Genomic DNA, 18786 nt, shown 5'->3' with positions numbered 1-18786 from the left:
CTGCATCTGGTTTCGCAATCTCATTTAGTTGGATCTCGACCTCTGGCACTCAACCCAACTCGTGGTGGCAGAAGATAAGACACATATCCCAAATAACGTCAAGGTCATATATATATTTTGGAGTTGTGGGCATGATCTGATGGCCAATTGCACACTTTTAACGAATGAATGAAGTGACCGTTCACAAGCCAATTGCGGTTATTGACTTTATTTTTAATATTATATGATTTAATTAGTCGGCACTGTGAATGACTGGGTAGGACATCGGCATCCCCGTAGCCTTCGTGGCTGCATGGGTTTTCTCCGGGCACGCGTGTTTCCTCCCACATCTCAAAAACATGCATGGTAGGTTAACTGAAGATTCAAAATTGCCCGAAGGTGTGACTGTGAGTGCGTACGGTTGTTTGTTTTTAAATGCCCTGCATTTGGCTGGCGACCAGTTTAGGGTGTTCCCCGCCTCCTGCCTGAAGATAGCAGTGATCGGCTCCAGTGGTCTCACGATCCTTGAGAGGATACACGGCTCAGATAATGGATGGATGGAACATGGATTTTCGTTTTGGGGGACTTTGAAAGAAAGTTATTATTACATTTGCTCGGCTGCGAGGTAACGAGCTACCAAGTTTGCTCAACCATGGAGTGTTCGTCCAATTTAGTATGTCAGTTTCTCTCTAGTCCCTGTTATGTGTGGGTCCCCGCAAAACTGAAACACTTCCGGCCTGCCGCACACTGTGCGATGCAGTCGAGCCCAACTGAAGCACACCATGATAAAAAATTTGTTGCCAACTAACCGCCCCACAATGAGAGATCGCATACGTGGACGCCCTGAATAGCAAGTCCGTGTAGGCGTTTGATGCTGTGCATATGTTGTACCTAATCAAAGTTATTAAATTATACAAAGATAGATTAATAGTAGGGGAAGAAGCGGGTTGCCAAAGAGCATCGACAAGGGCGAGAATAATTGCGAGGATGGGTGTGGATATTGCGAGGATGCTTGTGGATTTTTAAAAAGCTTCTCGCTCACTCAGCTCCACATACAACGCATTTTGATTCTCTGTCAGCTGTGACATCGTTAGGTGTGTGACAACCTTAACAGAAAGTCAACTTTTTCTTAAATACAGCGGTACACATTTTTCTGCCTGTAGGTGACTACAGACACTTGAGCACAGACTGTATCAATGGTTTTTAATTGACAGGCAAAGGTTGAGCACGGCATGTTTCCACACACCCACACTGTATTTTTCTTGATTTGGGAGCCTTATTTAGTATACATGGTGATTTTTTTTTTCAAAATCATTCACATTTAGTAAGCTTGTTGACAACACTGATCTCTCTGATGTGTCAAATTTTCTTGACATTTTTTTCTCCCTTTAGGGGGTCTTCAACCAATCGTACTACATTTAAAGTAAAACTTCTTATAGCCAAGTTTCACTAGAAAAATTCATCTGTAGAGATCTACTGTACAGACGTTAATACAGTGAAGAAAATAAGTATTTGAACACCCTACTACATTGCAAGTTCTCCCACTTAGAAATCATGGAGGGGTCTGAAATTTTCATTGTAGGTGCATGTCCACTGTGAGAGAGATAATCTAAAAAGAAAAATCCAGAAATTAAAATGTATGTTTTTTTTAACGATTTATTTGTGTGATAGAGCTGCAAATAAGTATTTGAACGCCTGAGAAAACGAATGTTAATATTTTGTACAATAGCCTTTGTTTGCAATGACAGAGATCAAACGTTTCCTGTAGTTGTTCACCAGGTTTGCACAGACTGCAGGAAGGATTTTGGCCCACTCCTCCACACACACTTTCCCTATTTCAGACAGGTTTCTGGGCTATCGCTCAGAAACACGGAGTTTCACCTCCCTCCAAAGATTTTCTATTGGGTTTAGGTCTGGAGACTGGCTAGGCCACGCCAGAACCTTGATATGCTTCTTACGATGCCACTCCTTGGTTTTCCTGGCTGTGCGCTTCGGGCCATTGTCATGTTGAAATACCCAGCCACGTTCAAATACTTATTTGCAGCTGTATCACACAAAAAAAAGAAAAAAAAATCGCTAAAAAAATCATACAACGTGATTTCTGGATTTTTCTTTCTAGATTATCTCTCTCACAGTGGACATGCACCTACGATGAAAATTTCAGAGCCCTCCATGATTTCCAAGTGAGAGAACGTGCAATATAGCAGGGTGTTCAAATACTTATTTTCTTCAGTTTACATTTAATCATCTCATCTATGGTATGCTGAATTTTCATTTCAATGTTTTTGCCATGTTATTGATAAATATTGCTTGTGAACTGCTCCAGCTGATGTATTGTGGGCTGCATACACTTGTTGCATGCAGTTTTATGGACATTTTCTATCATTGTGATGTAATAGTGGTGGATGAGTGGTAATAAGCGGTGGATTAAGAAGGGTTAGTCTCCACCGAAAAGGCCAATGTAGGACCCGCCACTGCCACAAATTATAATAAAAACAGTAAACACAAGTTCGCCCATTTTTTCATGTCCTGTGAAGTCTCTCAAATTAAAAAAAAAACATTTAAGATGAAAAAAGTCAACATGTGTACCCTATAGACTACGGAGTACTTTCGATCCCTGATTGATGGATGCTGGTTCACTTAGCGTTCGGGGTCACCCATCGGGATCGGTCTCCGAGTATCCACGTCTTGTAAACGCTCAAGAAGTGCCTAGTGCTCCAGGAATGAAGCATTATTCTCCTCCTACTAGTTCTGGACCGTAGACTGTTATTTCCCACGAGACCGGCCTCTGAAATGAACCGCAAAGGGAGTCGGCTTTACCTCGCTGTTAATCTCACAAACAAGTGTACGAGTGGACGTTTATCACAGATGGAGGACGTTGTGACTTTTTCCCCCCCACCCAATCTCGCCATCGCCACTGCTCACTAATCTACAGTATATAATCACACTAGTAGCTAGCATGCGCAGGGATGTGAAAAGGAGGGAGGAGAAGTGACACCAAAATCAAACATGAAGCTTTCACATCTCGCCAGCTCTGTGTCATTTGCAAAAAAAATTAACTGGTGAATTGATGATATGCATATTTACGCCTACAGGGACCTTGATTAGCATATTTGACAGATGCCATCAGATGCAATTTCAGGCCACGACAAACGCTGTGCAGTAACGTCGCCATTCCTCAGCGGACCAGTTCAGTTCAATGCAGTCGTGGGTTTTTTTTGTGCAGACTTTTGTGGGAACTTAAAGTGCCACTGTCATGAAATGGATGATTTTTAGTATGTTATTAATGAAAAAACGGCAGCCGGAATGGACCCATCATTTTTTTTCACCACAAAACATGATTTTGACGTATATGGTTTTTTGTAACTCCTGCCATGAAAATCCTCTCAAGGGATTTGTTTTCGACAAGAATCAGGAAGTGACGTTGGAGGCAGGTGTCCACTCAAGTGGACTTGTTTGTTTCAATTAGGGTTTACCTGCGGGAAGATAGCTTGTTGTTCCTTCGTGTTAGCCAAAATGCTGGCTCGTTGCATTGCTGGATATTGCCCGAATGCTTGGGAGGATGGATTCATGCTTCATACTTTTCAAAAAGAGCCGGTTTGTCGTGAAAAATGAATTGCACGGGTGCAAAGGACGAGAGCTTCGTGGGTTCCAAATGACAGGTAGGTGTGTATACAGCTACTAAAAAAAATAATAGTTGGGGGGAGGACATAATCCTTTCAGATCGTAACAAAAGATCCGCATCCATAAGTCAGATGTGCTAAATGTGTCGATGTGCCCGTCGGCGCCGTGTCCGCCGATCACGGCTTCGGCCGAACTTCCATGTCTCATAGTAGGTGGGCAGACTAGCTGCCGCCGAAGCCGTGCCTCGCAGACGAGGGGCATGGCTTCGGCCTGGCTGGCTCATACATACTGTCTGGGACTCTGTTGTTAGTTACAAGTGATCCGCATATCATCTAAATATGGCTCAAAACAAAAGGGTAAGGGTTGCAGTTGCTATTCATAGCTTATTAGTTGACTAGTAGACCACCTGTAAATATAAAGAGGGAGCTAAGTCGAAAGGCGAAGCACTCAATTTACCAGTCGATCTACGTTCCTACCCTCACCTATGGGCATGAGCTGTGGGTCGTGACCGAAAGAACAAGATCCCGGATACAACCGGGCGAAGTGAGTTTCCTCCACAGGGTGTCCGGGCTCTCCCTTAGAGATAGGGTGAGAAGCTCGATCATCCGGGAGGGGCTCAGTATCGAGCCGCTACTCCTCCGCATTGAGAGGAGCCAGATGAGGTGGCTGGGGCATCTGATTCGGATGCCTCCCGGACGCCTCCTTGTTGAGGTGTTCCGGTCTTGTCCCACCGGAAAGAGAGCCCGAGGACGACCCAGGACACACTGGAGAGACTATCTCTCTCGGTTGGCTTGGGAACACCTCGGGATCACTCCGGAACTGCTGGAAGAAGTGGCTGGGGAAAGGGAAGTCTGAGTATCCCTGCTGAAGCTACTCCCCACACGACTCCATCCAGAAAAGTGGTAGATAATGGCTGGATGGATGGATGGATAAATATAATTACTTGAACATTTTATTTTTCTCTACACATTCAATCGGTAAAATGTATCACACTTTCATGAGGCGGAAGTGTGCTATTACCGCTAGTTTTCTTTCCCAAAACACTTAATTACATACTTACTCACTTAAATACTCTGAAATATTGGAAAGGTTCGAGTACAGAGACGCAATAATGCCACGGCATGTCCAGAAGATCATAGCAGATACCAAATGGCCACAGCGCTAATGTGATGATGTGCCGTGAAAATTTTCGCACCATTCAGATGCAACTGATGGCGTTATTTTGCGACAACAAGCAGGCTATACCGTCGTCATTTGCCAACAGATTCAAACAGAATCAATGATCAAATATGTCATGTCATGAGAAGTGTATTACTTTTCTCACCATTATTAATTCATGCAGCTGCCTGAATTTTTACACATTAAGATCAATGGTAAGATAGTGTACGGTAAGGGAAAAATGTCGAACCACTTACAAAACATTAAATCAAATTATCTGAGGTCATTCCTCTCCTGCTCCCATCCACTAATGAGCATAAATTCCATAGCATTTGATATTTTGTTGCGATATAAGCACATGAGGAGATATCTGTCGCCAGAGGACGGCGAAAGCCAGTGGCGGCAAACAAACCCGCCCGAAGGAGCGGGAATGCGGGGGAATGAGGGCGGGGCTGTAGTCTTAATTTATCGGTTTTAATTACTGCTCTCTGTCTCGGCGGCAGCACTACCAGCCTTTGAATTTTTTTCTTTTTTTTTAGGTTGACCTTTGCATGGAAATGAGAATGAATGAGGACGATGAAGAGGAACCGACGAATCAACTCCACTTTCATCTTTAGGCAGGACAGTAGTAGCGGTAGAAGAAGAAGAAAAAAAAAGAAGAAAAGGAAACAGTTGCAGTACCAGGATGGATCCTTAATTAAAGTGAATTACAGTCCGAACAATGCATGCAAAATTTAATCAATGTAAGGCCACATTTAACCAACAATTTCATAAAAACTAAAGTTGCACAAAAATGTCATCACACAGGAGACATCAGCATACCTTACTGGAGTTCAGTTCAGCGAGCCTGTAAGAGTGAAATTTGGGCAGGATATGGAAATTATCCCCTCCGACCTGCCCCACCACCCCAAAATAATAATACGAGTAAAATAAAATGTTACAGAATACAAAATAAAATGTAAAATACATTTTAAATGATCAAATAAAATACAAAATATGAAGTTAACAAATTGAAACACAGAAATAATATTAAAGAAATAACATGCACAAAAATTGGAAAAATATCATTTTGTGTGTGTGTGTAATATAAAATACAGTTTAAAGATAATAAAACCAATGCTTGTGTTAAGTTAAAGTAAAAAAAATATAAAAGATATTAGAAACTCTGAAATAAAACCAATAAATAAATGTGAAATTAAAAAATACTAAGTTTGACCTGGTGAACAAAATGATTAAAATATTGTCAGTTTAACAAAAAGGGCGATAAAAAGGAGCCACAGAGAGAACAAGAAAGCTAATCAAAGGAAGACAAGGAAGAAAAAGAAAAAAAAAGAAGCACTAATTCCTGTCCAGAATGCTGACGGCTCCATAATGAAAGTGAAATAAGAGTCCGGCCTTTTAATGCCAGATGTCCAAAATAGAACAATAAAAAGACACTCAGTGAATCTTGCACAAAACTCGGGGCTTTGAACCAATTGTATGATTGTGGATTGTACAAAAGTTAAATATTTCTATTTCGATGCGATTTCTTCTGTTACTTCCTATGGCTAATAATGATTTCTGCTGCCCAGTACTGTTGATTTAACAAGTGTTCGGGATGGCCATCAAGACTCCTGAGAAGCACTCCTCCGCCTTTTGAGGGGATATCGGATGAAGGACATGAAAGCCTCGGCCTTTGTTCTTTGAGGACACGGCCGCTCCTTTGATGGCATCCAATGGGAGATGACGACACGATGTGGAAACAAAAGATGGAAACTTCCTGGCCCTCTTGCTTCAATCACCACCGAAGGATAATTCAGGCTTTCATACTGGGAAGTATGCGATATACACCCCCCCCCCAACCCTCCCACGCACCCAACGCCCCTTGAAATGATGTCCGTAAATATGCATCCTTTCTCTGAGCTGCTTATCCTCGCAAGGGGAGTGCTGGAGCTTGCAGGAGGCAGGGTACACTCTGAATTGGTTGACCACCAATCGCAGGGCACAAGGAGGCAAACAACCATTTGCACTCACAATCACACCTACGGGCAATTTAGAGTTTTTAGTTAATGCATACTTTTGGGATGTGGGAGAAAATTGGTGTGCCCGGAGAAAACCCACATAGGCACAGGGAGAACATGCAAACTTCACACAGGCGGGGCTGGGATTTGAACCCCGGTCCTCAGCACTGTGAGGCAGAAGATTTAACCAGTCACAAAAAAAAGCCTTACCTAAAAAAAAAAAAAAAAAAATTGAATAAAGTTCGATTTCTGGTCATAAAAGTCAAAATTTCTTCTCCTTTTTCCATAGCCTTTTTTTTTAAATTGACTTCACTAAGAAAGGAAGTCATAATTTTACAGGAATTAATTTTTTAACAGTTTGTATGTGGAAAAAAGGCGTCTGGTGACTCAGCTGGTAAAGCGTTGGCCTCACAGTTCTGAGGTCCTGGGTTCAATCCCGGCCCTCCCTGTGAGGAATTTTCATGTTCTCCCCGTGCCTGCATAGGTTTTCTCCGGGCACTACAGTTTCCTCCCACATCCCAAAAACATGCAACAATAATTGGACACTCTAAATTGCCCCTAGGTGTCATTGTGAGCGTGGGTGTTTGTCTCTGTGTGCCCTGCGACTGGTTGGCAACCAGTTCAGGGTGTACTCTGCCTTCTGCCCTCTGACAGCTGGGATAGGCTCCAGCAGTTGCCACGACCCTTGTGAGGGTAAGCGGCAAAAAAATGGATGGATGGATGTTGTGAATTTTGTTTTCTATGCCAATAGACGTCCACACTCTATCAGTCATCCGAATCCTGGTCCCGGTGACTGGATAGTTCACCCTTGATTGGACGCAAGTCCATCACATAAAGCATAAAGACCAACAACCATTCACACTGAGCATCTCAATCTATCCAATGCCGCCCAGCATCATTTAATTCAGTACTTGAGAATTTCACTCGTATAATATCAAATCACACAATGTTGCATGAGTTTTGCTTTTGGGCTTTGATGTACGATCCATTTATCCAAGCTCCCCTCCGCTCCCCCAAAAGTCTCGCAGTACCCGAGCAAACAACTTCAGTGAGCCTTATCTCAACCTCCTCTGTGTGTAGATCCGCCCAGCGGTCGCAAGCCACCTCGGTGCTTCAAACACTCGATTAAGTCAGGAGGCGACGTGTTGTCCTGAGGGAGGCGCGTATCCAAATAAATGCGCCAACTTAACAACATGGAAATATAGTTCTGCAAAGGCTATACAAAATAGCGGAAAAAGTATTTGTTTGATAGCAGAAAGCTATGACATATAATGCTGTACGAAACAGGGTTAGGATACAATACAATACAAAAACAGATACTAAACGAGGAAATAAGAATAAACAACTGAAAATGCGATTGCATAGGTGTGCACACCCTTTTATAATGTGTGGCCGGCTTCAGACTCAGCCAATCACATTCAAAGCCATGGTAAATGGGAGCTGGCACAAATTTTCCATAATTTAAAGTGCTACTGATTAACAGCAAATAAAGTGCAAGCGGTTCTTGTAGGCTTTCGATGACAGTTTTGTGGTCACATCTTAGTCCCGACAAGCACATCAAGGTAATCGGGCTGTTTTTGTCCTGATTTTGCTCTTCCTGACCAGAGATGACAAACATCAGGCTATTTTATGTCTTGATGTCTGAGGTGTGTTAAGAGCGGGTTATTCGCGATTATCCTTCACGTTTTCATTTTATTGTCATTGGACATAAACACGGTGAAATTGCACCTGCCCCCCCTCCACTTAAAAACTACACCATTCAATCCATCATCAGCAACCATAGCAAACACAGAATATAACAAGTGAGCATTTCAAAGTGCTTCAGTGAAAATGTAGAAAGGTGCAATCCCCTTTGCGCTCCGATAACAGCAGGTAATAGAAAGGCACACTTAAAAATAAATAAAGACTCCTTTCCCTGACATATGTAATGTGCTGGTGATTATGACGTGTGTTGGTGATTCCGAGTGAATGGCTTTTTGGAAAAAAAAAGTAATATTGATGACTCTAGTGCTGTGCGAACTAATTGACCTGTATCGTCTTCCTGAGGGCAAAAGAGTGAAAAGGTGATGGCTGGGGTGAAAAGTGTCTCTGTTCTGATGGTCCTGGCTCGAGTGTGATAACGGGTGTTTGGCAGTGTCCTGTAATGGTGGAAGAGGGGAGCCAATGACTTTTTCTGCAAGCCTACAATTCTCTGTAGTGCTTTTTTTCCACAACAGAGCAGCCTGCATACCATGACGTAATGCGGTAGGTTGGAAAGATTTCAATAGCAGAGCGGTAAAAGGCTACCAGCAATCTCAAACTGAGGTTCTTTCTTATGAAAGTCTGAATGGAAGTGAATAAAAATGGCTGTGGTATTTGTAGTCCAGTGAAAGGGTGTCTGTGAGGTACATCCCAAGAAATTTATCAACCGTGGACTATTCCCACACAGTCACCATTGATGAGAATGGGGGGAGTATGGAAGTAAATATGTACCACCAGGATTTGAATTTGAAATGCCACAGAAAACACGATTAGAATGTGACGTCACATAACTAAGAAAGCCAAACTGCGATTGGCTGGGTGTTCAGTTCTGACCTGAAGTCACCCTGCCTGGTGGCACAGACGGTGAATTTTAGACAGCGAATTGTAGCCAGTTGAATTGCTAACAGTGAAAAGTTACACTGAAATACAACGATTCACTATACATTTCAAATTCCGTTTTCTGTGGCATTTCAAATTCAAATCCCGGTGGCACATATTTACTTCCATAGGGGTGGCTCAGTTCTACGTTTCCTGAAGTCCAATATAAATTCTTTGGTTTTCCTTGTCTAAAATCGGGTTGTTGGCAGAATTTTTGCTCACAGCAAGACGAAAAAAAACATGGACTGAGCAACAAAAACTTGTAAATCAAGGTGTACATTAAATTTTACAGAAAAATCTGAAGTAAACTGATTTTTTCACTTTTTCCCTGTCAAACTTATATGCTCTCTCTCTCTCTCTTTCTCGCTCTCTCCCTCACACACACACTCAAACAAACATGCCCACACACAAACGTGAACTGTACCGAGTAAATCATTTAATCCTGCTTTAGAGTCCAAGCGCAAACGAGCGTGAACACGACGCCGGAGGCAACAAGTGGATTGAGTGACTCCCACCTTTAATTTAAGAAAAAAAATGTTTCCACCCATTCAAGGTTTTTTTTTTCCCCAATACATAATTTAGTCTGGGAGCTTTAAAGAAAAAGCACCTCAGGGGGACCAATTACACGCCAGCAGTGGCGCTAAAATAAGGATCAACTGCACTTCTCGAGTCAATTTGTCAGTCGCTCATTTGTGGACTTTTTAATCACCAAAGTATGCTATGCGCACTTTATTTCAGCAAGAACCCAAAATAAGACAACAACGCGAGTGATTTTAAAGGACGGTAAAGCTGTCAGTCACTGAATCATAATCAAATGATCTCAGCTGTTAGATGACTTTCGAGCTTTTGGGACCGATTGTCTTACAGTGTGCAAGAACCTTATGGATTGAGAACAACACCCACACAGGGTGGCAAGCATAATATGGATTTGTGAAGGATTCAGGACTGCTGAGGTTGTTTAAAGGTTATTACAATTTTTATCTGGCTTTCAGGATTGTAGGAAATATTGTACTGTACCACACCCGGAGAGGAACACCATGGATTTTGCCCACCATTTCTCACAAAATGGTAAGGCTACTATTGATTTTAATAGTTGTTTGAATGGTGCGATTGACATTACTTAGCTTTCAGTTTATTTTCAGATTTTTGGAAACTATGTATTGTCCTATGATAGTTGAAGAACCCTTCTGACTTTGAACAACATCCCACACAAAATGGCAAGAACAGTATTGTTTTGTTATGTTTTTTAATCCAAGATGACTGATGTAGTAAAAAGGTGACACCAATGTCACAACTTTGACCTGATTGACAACCTTGTAGGAATTACTGGACTACTTCCACACAAGATCCTAATTTGTTTACAATGATATCCCATCCAAACAAACGTCATTGATTTGAATTGATCCTAGATGGCTTAAGTTGTCCCTAGGGGCCTGTTTTCCCACATCTGCACAAGAATCCTTTTTTTTGATTATTTTGAACAAAATCCCACATGTGGCGGCCTAACAATGAGTCCATCTGCAATTAATATCCCAGTGAAATATTGGTTCCGACGCCGCAAACATGGTTCCAGGATATTTTGGGGAGGTCCCAGCAGAGGTTCAAAGCAGAAAATATTTTTTGAGTCGACTTAGCCGAGTTATTCTATCTTTTTTTTTTTTTTGTTCCAAGCTCTAGTTCATTGCAAACAGATTATTGCTCCAAGCAAGAATGCTTTTCATTTTGGGATGCTATTTGCAACCACGGTGCAATCAAGCGTGGTTGCCATAGAAACATGTTCTTCCGATTCCAGTCCCGCCAAAGTGGCGAGCGTGACCAAGTCGTGTGTTCCCTTTGCTTTTAATTTCCCCGGAGGAGCTCATATCCGTTTAAAAAGATGCATAAACACACACAAAAAGAGGAGGCGAGCTTGCAACCACACACACACACACACAAACAAAATGCATGACAAAATTTTATATCGGGTTTCAAATTGTCCAGCTGTTTGAGTTCATTTCCTGCCTGACGAGTGGATGCTTCCGCAAGTCATGTGATCATGCAGCACGTAGAGCAGAATGTGGAAGCGTCAACTTGGCAGATCAGATCTTCATGTGCTCAATTGGAGCCAACTAAACATTCCCTCAATTTATGGGGCAGATGGGAACGACCTTATCCTGATGACTTCTGCTCACTTTCAAGCAGTGTGTGCATGTGTTTTGACTCATTTTATGCACATATTTGCATCGGTAAAAAAATAAAAGTAGACAGTAAGATGAAATTTCACTGAGACAAACATGAAACAATTCAATACATACAAAAGAATATTTTAAAAAACTACTCAAGTAATAGGATAAAAATCATCTAAATTCAGTGAAACAAAATTATGAAGTTAAATGAAATAATGAGTGAAATCACATAAAATAATTAAATTAAAGAGAATAAAGTTAAACTCAGTTACATTTGAGAAACACTTAAATAGATTAAATTCAATTATTGCCAATAAGAAACAAAATAAAAGAATACCAATGAATGCAAAAAATGAAGATCATTCCAATAATTTAATTAATTTAATTAAACTAAAATAGTTATTGTAACTAAAGAAATGTTACAAAATGTACAAAACACATTTAAATAAAACTAAGTATAAAATACAGACAATGGAATCATTTCAACTGAAATGAAGACATAAAATAAAGTCACATCAAATAAATAAACCCAAGTAGATACTGAGGAGCCATTTGCATATGTAGTTGGTTGAACTCCTTAAAAATCAAAAAGGCTCACCACCTTAGAGCAGTCTACTGCTTTATAGTAAGCAATAATTCGATTTTAAAATAAATAAATAAATAAATAATCTATGCAATTGTGGAAGTTTTGGGAGATTTCAGTCGTCCTCATGAAGTCAACCCAACTCAAAAGAAGTTCTCCACAAATGTCTGAAAAGCGTTAAAGTTTGATCCCTCAATCCTACCAATAAAAACCGAAAGCCAATGGGTAAATAAACCACACATATAACTATTAATATAGGCAAACAAAAAACATCTAACATGACAATTGACAAATAATTACTCCAGACAACATCGTTAGGCATGACGGGAAACTTGGGTCCATTTCTGCTCCTCCTACCGTACGAACTGTATACATTAAAACTGCTTTATTATGCCGACAGAAAATATTTGACATCGATCAAGTTCGATATTCTAATAGGACACAAATGTGTTTATGTTAGCGGATAGCAAGCTGGGCTAAGCAAGCGGGTTCTCAAGGCTTCGGTAAGCAGAGCGAGGCAAGTCACAAACATACGCCCTCAGTGATCATTTCTCACTCGCCGATCTCTCACCTGGCATCGACCGGACCGACCAACGTCTTGATCAATGAAGTGCTTCAAACACACATGGATCCACACGCACGCAGTGGTGTCTCGGTCCATCCACTAGAGGCACTATGAAGCGGCATGTCAAAGAATTTGTGTTGTAGAAGAAGTAAGCAATGTTGGGGATGCTAACAGCTGTATGCTAACTGAAAAATAAAGAAAGTAAAAGGAATTACAAGTGTTTATCTTGAAAATAAAACATACACACCTCCATATAAAGTCTGCCATACATAAATTATTAATATTTATTCAATATTACCACCACTATACTACTATTTGTTTTGTGTGTTTAGAGTACATACTTATTTACTTCTCTACTCATCGAGTAAGCGGCATGACAAGCGTGCATATGTGAACAAAAATAAAGTGGCCTCATGTAAACTGCAGATTTCTAGTCACAAGCAAGCCGAGTAATCGGACACGACGGCTGAACTTCAGACGCACTCGCCACGTGTCATGTCAAGAAGAAGAAGAAGAAGAAGAAGAAGAAAGAACGAGAAGGAAGTAGAAGAAAGAAGAAGAAGCATTTCATTCGACAGCATTTCCTCCTATTAAAATCCAATATTCAAAATTCATCTTTTGAGAAGAAAAAACATACATTCACACTGCAGGACAAAAAAAAAAATTAAAAAATCAAACAAATGTTTATGATTCAGTGCTGCACTGTTGTATGAATGACTTGCAGTGCTTCTGTCTTATTTCTACTGTGCAACGTGGTGGCTGTCACGAATAAATGTCCAGAGAAGTGATGACATTGTTTACACATGTACTTTACTGTATGAACCTGAACCCTGTGCAAATGTGAAATGTTTCCCTAGTGAATCCTTTTAAGTCCTTTGATCGATTTTTATTGTGCAAGTTGGCAGTTATAAATTTCTGATGGGACGAGTTGACCATATGGTAGCTATATTTCTCATTTTCTTGCAATTTCCACATGCCTTGTTCCATGTGCCTCGACTTTGGGCCTCATTTCGAGTCTTTCCATTGATTTCTATTGTGCATTGTGGCGTATTCGTGTAATAACTGTCGAGGGGAGCTTCGGGCTCTCGTGTGTGAGCGAGTGACTGTCAGGATATTACTTTTCCCTCTGTGAGGCTCACATCCTGTCACCTGCGATGAACTTTTGCTTTCGTCAAATAAGCTTGTCAGCTCAAGGGGGGGCGCCCGTCAAATCATATGAGGTGATAGGTGTGTGTGACTGTGTGTGTGTGTGTGTGTCTTTAGAAATTGTAGATAAGGAACTCTGTTTAATAGCGCCACAGTTTTTATCAAATAAACATCTTAGCAGCATGTCTACACTACTTTGTGTGCAGTGTTAATACACTTTTACCAGACATCTTGTATTTGTTAAATTTACTTCAATTGGGGTATCAGCCTAGACATAAAGTTTCATGAGGGAATAAAACCAAGGTTAATGTTTCAAATTAATATTTCAAAAGTGGGGTTAATGTTTCAAGATAGGGCTACGGTTTCAAATTAAGATTTCAAGATAGGATCATGGTTTAAAACAAGGGATAGCGTTTCAAATTGGGATTTTGGGAATGGTTTCAGGCTGAGATTTTAAATTAGGCTTTCAAGCCTGGGTTAGGGTTTCAAACAAGGGTTAAAAGGTTCAAGCCAGGGTTATGGATTCAAATACGGTGTCCAGATAAGGTGTGGGTCTCAGGTCACAATTTCAAGTGTGCGTTATGTTTTACAAATACGGTTAGGCTGTCAAACAAGGGTTAGGGTGTCAAACAAGGGTTACAATTCCAAGGCAAGCTTTAAACCATGTTTGGGGGGTTTCAAATTAAGGTGAGGGCTTAAAAAAAATCGTTAGGTTATCGAGCAAGGGTGAGAGGTCCAAGTGCAAGATTTTTAGACGGTTAAGTGCTTCAAAGTGCGACTGTCAACCTAGTGTTGGGGTTTTCAATTCAGGTTTCCAACTAGGGTGTTATTAAAACCTGAATTTAGGTTTTGAAATGAATGCATGTGTGCAGGGATGGCAAAAACTTCAAAATAAACAAGAATAATCTAACTTATTTGTTCATCCACTCATCACTAAAATTTCCCGCCTAATGGCCGCACTGTGCTAATCACAGCAAATGCTGCATTTTGCCGTAATGAGGCTAAAAAAAAAAACGGATGTTGTGTTTGACTCACGTCTCTGTACGGCGCACCCGCCGCTGTCCCGCTAATGAGCTAGTGGGCCGCTAACGAGCTTGAAGCGAGCCGACACTGGGCTGTATCTGGGCCGTTACTGCACTGTGGTGATCAAACGGCATGCTGGTATGAAGACAAGCTTTAAATCACACTGGGTGAGGGGGGAATGGTTATATATGTGTGTGTGCGTGAGTGTGCGCGTGCGTGTGCATGTGTGCGTGAGTTTAAAAATTCTAGACCAGTGATTCCCAACCTTTGTTGAGAAAAGGCACATATCTTACATTTGAAAAATCTCACAGCACACCAACAATGAAAAATGTCACAAAAAGTGGATACACAATTCAATTATACACTTTCCGCCATCCAAGAGAAGAACATTTATTTGTTCTGTCTGTCTCTATATGCTGTTGCCATAGATAGATGAACAAAGATGCATCATACTTGGTGCACCCCCCTAACATTTTCACAAACTAAATGGATAAAGATGAGATTTTTCTGTGATGTCGAATTTTCAATACAAAACAAATTTCGTTCATCTCCACAGTGCATCCAATGAAATATGTAATATTGTTTCAGTATTCAGGATACACAGGATCATTTCGTCCATTAAAAAGAATTTTCAACTGAAAAAAAGTGAACTTTGGTACATACACAGGGGTGTGTGATACATGCCATCAATCAAATCTCTACATCGTTTGTCCTTTTCAGGGTTGCGAGGAACTGGGGCCAATCCCAGCAAACTTCGGGACAAAAGGCCGACTACATGCTAAACTGATCCCCGGTCAGTCGCAGGGTAAATGATGACAAATCATAATGCCATTCTGGTATGATTCAAAATTGATACTTTTTCAAACATACAATGCACACTCATGTGCGCATGTTTTATTACCACTACATTTAAATGTTAAAAACGAATTTTTCTTCTACAAAATAAGAATTTTAATTTGAAATTGACACTATGGTAAAACCAAAAATGTTGGGCTTTCTGTAGTTTTCACAAAAGGGTTGAACATGTCAAGGTTTTTTATAAAATGTAATTTTCTGAATAATGCAAAGCACTACCAGTTTGACACTGAGATAAATTTGCTCAAATTACATTTAGGAATGTTACCATATGGGGTTATTAATAATAATTAACATTCATTTATGTGAAGACAGATCATGTTAATTTTCACCAACAATAATTTGCAAAAGTACTGTAATTTCCACACTATAAGGCGCATCGCGTTATAGGGCACACCTTCAATGATTGGCCTATTTTAAAACTTTTTTTTCATATATAAGGCCCACCGCATTATAAGGCGCATAGAATAGACGCTACAGTAGAGGCCAGGGTTACGTTATGCATCCATTAAATGGAGCAGCACTAAAGGCTCGATATTGATCCATATATAAGGCGCGCCAGATTATAAGGCGCATCGTCGGTTTAGGAGAAAATTAAAGGCTTTTAGGTGCACCTTATAGTGCGGAAAATACAGTCATTTAACAATGTAGGGTGACGATAAATAGTATAAGTATCTGAAAGTTAATTTTTCAAATGATCACTTCTACACCAGTCTAAGGAAATCACAATGTCCCATCACTGGTGAGCTGTTTTTAGAACAGCCCCACGGGCACCATATTAGTGACCCTTGCAGCATATTTTACAAAGCAAAAAGGTTTAACGTGAGAATATTGTGTGAAAATGGATTTTGAACTCAAATAATTTGGTGAATCCTGAGGGTATGCAAGGGGGACCAAGCCAAAGAGCCCATTGTGTGGCGGACCCAACCAGGGACAGTCTCCCAGACCAACTGAAGCGCCCCAACATGTCCCAAAAGGAGGGGCGTGGATACCAGACCACCACCACCCACACACAATCACAGCCCTTCAAAGGACATGGGTGCCCCAATCACCAACAGGAGCCAGGTACCACCCCAAAAAGATCACAGCCTGCCAAAAGCAACCACATGTTGAATGCCTGGTGTGAGAAATGATGGATGAGGGTGCCAGGAGAGGAGAAAGGAAGGTGGGGATCTATAGGGGGACGGGGGAGGGGGGAGGCCCGCAGTCTGACAACTGGATGGGGGGGGAAGGAGGAGAGGAGAAAGGAGGGTGGGGACCCATGGGAGGAAGGAGGAAGTGGCAGGCCCGAGGCCTGACAACTGAACAGGAGGGGAGGGGCGGGGCAGGAGTCAAGCCAAGGGACCGTTTCTCCCACCGAGGCCAATCAGCTCCTCAAAGGATGTGCGAATATATGAGGTGCATTAAAAATCTGCAGGGGAGAGGCCCTGTTTTATTTAAAGGTGTGCATGTGGAAGATGGGGGTGCCGATGGCTCGTTAAAAGGTTTGAGTGAGGTACCGTAAGGTAGAGCAGTCTCCAACATCCTGAAATTTTCGATGCACCCCTTCACCGCCAAGTTGAATCTCTTGTGTTTCGCATAAAACTCCTCCATGTTCCAGATGAAGGACTATAAATTGAAGGCATCTCAGCGGGATATAGTGCTAAGAGGCTAATTGAATGCATCTCAAAACGTCGACCTTGAAAGAGGCAACAGGCAACAGGGACGGGAAACAAGCATCCTTAATTTCCATAGGGACGCGACGTGCATCTCTACCTTTTACTCGGGAATCACAGCTGTCAGGCATGCTGAGAAGCATCTGTTCATCGCAGAAGAAGAAGAAGAAGAAGACCAGAGGCATGTTTTACAAAGTCAACGGTGGACCTTCTTTTGCCTGGCTCCTTGTCTAAACAATGCTAAGCTGAAATACCGCAGGGGTCCCGGAGTACGGTGGTGATCGTTTGCAAAGTAGGCCAACGCGCGGCCGCAGGCGCCGCTCGAGCACAGGGGTCCACGCCAAGATGGCAAGAATGGACGGTCGCTTAGGCTTGCAAAAAGAGGCGACTGGTTGTCTGCCAGTTTTCATTCTAAAACATCCATCGAGGCGAATAGTGTTGAAAATGGGAATTTAGAGCATTTACAGGTGTGAGCCAGATTAAAAATGTATTTATATTCTGGTATGTTCAAAAAAGGTTAACTATACCAATTTTGTCTATGAAAAAACATTCCAGAAACTAATCATCTACTGCACCTGGAAGGGTGCAGGACATCAAAAATGTAATGCAGGTCTTGCATTTTTCATATCGTCTCGCTCATTTTTAAGACAAAACCAAAGAATTTTGTGTGTCCACTGGAATTAAATGGTGTTCTGGAATTTTCAAAAAATAAGGTTAAATATCATAATTTGTACCCCTAAAATCACATTTTGAACACAAAACGTATAATTTGGTGCACCACCAGGGGTTGGGCAGGATTTAAAATCTCATGATGTCAAGGCATTTTTGCAAAGCAAGGTTAAAATATTTTCTCTCTATGAGAATATCTTCATCCCCAATATGAAGACTCCATAGCACCCAAGCGGTGTGCAACATCAAAAGTCCATGGGATTCTGGTATTTTTACAAAATAAAAAAGTTAAGTTAGAGAATTTCCTCTCCAAAATAGTACTTGTGACACCCTATTAACACCGATATGGCACAAGGTTGTGGCGAAGCACTATTTCTGTCTAAATTAAACACCTCAATTCACATCAACATAGTCCCATAACACTAAAATACCACAAGATGAGCGCATAGCACTTTTTTCTCTTAATGAAACTCCTCAAATCGCATCAACATAGTTCTCGGGCACCAAATCCTTTGGACGGAACACAAGGGAATATGTGGTGGTTTACTGCATTGCCAAGCCAGGACAAACCACTCTGATCTGATTTGTTACAGCAGATGATTTATGTTCACGGCATCTGGCACAAAGTCGACAAATGTTTCTTTTTCTACTCTAAAAAAAAATAACACACAGTCTTCGACTGAGTGACCGGCTTGACTGACGGCATCAACATTCAATCGCCGGAAATTTGACACAAAATCTTTTT

The 18786-nt window shown here is 41.3% G+C and overlaps 1 long non-coding RNA gene across 1 annotated transcript in view; it reads left to right on the top strand.

Moving 5' to 3' along the window:
* The window catches only part of LOC133506710 (uncharacterized), a 30629-nt gene extending 25064 nt beyond the window's left edge, over positions 1 to 5565 (top strand). The window contains exon 3 of the long non-coding RNA XR_009796584.1: positions 5301 to 5565. This is a non-coding gene — a long non-coding RNA (uncharacterized LOC133506710). The remainder of the gene's footprint in view (positions 1 to 5300) is intronic.
* The last annotated feature ends 13221 nt before the right edge of the window (positions 5566 to 18786 follow it).

The sequence above is a fragment of the Syngnathoides biaculeatus genome, chromosome 9, assembly GCF_019802595.1.
Source record: "Syngnathoides biaculeatus isolate LvHL_M chromosome 9, ASM1980259v1, whole genome shotgun sequence".
In the NCBI taxonomy this organism is placed as follows: Eukaryota; Metazoa; Chordata; class Actinopteri; order Syngnathiformes; family Syngnathidae; genus Syngnathoides; species Syngnathoides biaculeatus.
The sequence above is the reverse complement of the archived record's forward strand: the minus strand, read 5'-3'. Positions and strand labels throughout refer to the sequence as shown.